This window comes from Palaemon carinicauda, chromosome 7 (assembly GCF_036898095.1).
Source record: "Palaemon carinicauda isolate YSFRI2023 chromosome 7, ASM3689809v2, whole genome shotgun sequence".
Lineage (NCBI taxonomy): Eukaryota > Metazoa > Arthropoda > Malacostraca > Decapoda > Palaemonidae > Palaemon > Palaemon carinicauda.
This window is the reverse complement of record NC_090731.1, coordinates 131,624,389-131,626,888: the sequence shown is the minus strand read 5'-3', so window position 1 is coordinate 131,626,888 and position 2,500 is coordinate 131,624,389. Positions and strand designations below refer to the sequence as shown.

General features: G+C 27.4%; 1 protein-coding gene across 1 annotated transcript in view; it reads left to right on the top strand.

The window, feature by feature from the left end:
* LOC137644012 (serine-rich adhesin for platelets-like) overlaps positions 1–2,500 on the top strand; it is a 544,649-nt gene that overhangs the window by 446,678 nt on the left and 95,471 nt on the right.

Here is a 2,500-nt window from a genome sequence, read left to right as displayed (position 1 = left end):
TTAGAAGTTTTGATTCGCTTCCTGTTATAACTTTTAAGATGGCTAATAGAAGGGAAATCATCACCGAATGCCAAGCGTAGATTCTCTCTTTCAGAGACATCCAGGGGTCAGGAAGGTGGGTGGTAAGACGGGGTTTGGCTGTGAAGGAAGTACCTATCTCGTATTAATCACACGCCTGGGAAAGTTCTTACTTTCTCTCCCTTCTGAAGTGGTTTGATTGCGCCCTTTGGTGCTGTTATTCATTTCGGAGTGACAATTGGACGTCAGTGCCAATTTGTGTATCGAGGTTCTTTATTTAACTAAGAACTATGATTTCTCACACGCATTCAATTTGGAAAGTTTTGAGGTCAGATAGCCCAACATGGTGATTAAGTCTGGTGTTTCGTTTACTGCCATTGGAAGCTATACTTAGTAAGAGAGAGAGAGAGAGAGAGAGAGAGAGAGAGAGAGAGAGAGAGAGAGAGAGAGAGAGAGAGAGAGAATTATATCTATATGTATATCTATTATTATTAATATTTGTAGACACCTTACTGGTAATAGCAAGATGCTAGGTTCTGGACATGTTTCTTCAGGAATTAAACGATCCGTTTGAAGCTTTCCGCGAGACTGGATATTTTCGATGGAAAAAATCATCGAAATTGTGACAGCTCTTTTGTATAACATTAAGTAGTCGACGTGAAAAGTAACAAGTGTTTTACGAGCCCTTCCATTGATGTCTAACATCTGTTGGTACATAATCTCCCTTTTCACCTTAATTTCAACATATACTGGGAATCTATTGAAATGAAGCTTAGTGAATTTATTTGGATGTTGTCAGTTTGATATCCATTTATGATTTTACGGATATTTTTATTGTAAAAATTATTGGGGTATGTTTCGTTATGAATGCGATTTATGTCATTAACTATAAAAATGATACGTTACTTCATCTGGTTTTTTATTTTGTATGTTCACAGTGCATGCAATATGTTTATATACTAGCTGACAATATTTTTTTAGAATAAATATTTATTAACAACGGTGTTAAACGTTGCAGAAAGCTGTGTTTAACCCATGTTCAGTAGGTAGTACTTGAGAAATTTTCCCATTATGTGGATATATTACGTTACTTTAATACGTAAAACTGTACTCCAATTTTGATAATAAAAATATTTAATCATGTTAGCGGAAGCTAATTTAAACGTGAGTTAATTTTACTTCATTTGTGAGATTCTTAATTTAATTTCACTATAAATCTGTAGGTTTTAATAGTATCCACTAACTTTGATTAACGATTATATGTTTAGTTGTCTTGGTTACATCATTGGTTAGCAGTGGATAACTTGCTTGTTGTTTCTTTACGCTTTAGTATTAGGAAAGTTTTATTCACGCATTCCAAATTTAGCTTCCAGAGGCACTTTATTCATTATTTAATAGTTATATATATATATATATATATATATATATATATATATATATATATATATATATATATATATATATATATATATACATATATATATATATATATATATATATATATATATATATATATATATATATTATATATATATAAGTATATATTATATAAACATACGCATATACACACAAATATGTTTTACATATATGTATATATATAAACATCATTTATTTATATATACACATACATACGCATACACAACACACACACATACACACACACACACACATATATATATATATATATATATATATATATATATATATATATATATATAAATATATTGTGTGTGTGTGTTGTTGTGTATGCGTATGTATGTGTATATATAAATAAATGATGTTTATATATATACATTTATATATATAATATATTTGTGTGTATATGCGTATGTTTATATAATATATAAATTATATATATATATATATATATATATATATATATATATATATATATATATATATATATACACTATATATATATATATATATATATATATATATATATATATATATATATATATATATACACTATATATATATATATATATATATATATATATATATATATATATATATATATATATATATATATATACATATACATATATATATATATATAATATATATATATATATATATATATATATATATATATATATATATATATATATATTATGTATGTGTCAGGCAGACAAAATAATTTATAATTTTTTTAAATGTATTATTGTGCTGGAGTTTGTTTGGTCGCATAAAACGCTTGCAATGCTGTATCTAGACCTAAATTGATGGTTATTTTTTGAGAAAGAAATAGGTTAACTTTCACCAACTCTGCTATTCATACTCTTGAAAGCAAAAATTATTTTGTAAACAATCGTTGGTTGTGTCCGAGAAACATTGCTGAGTCACCACAGGTCTTTAAGGTGAATAAGTGTTTATATATTCTCTTGTAATTCTCAGGAAATTCATGCTGGTACTGGAAGGGAGCTTTCGGATTGACTACTGATTGCCTGCCTCTCTCTCTCCTCTCTCTCTCTCTCTCTCT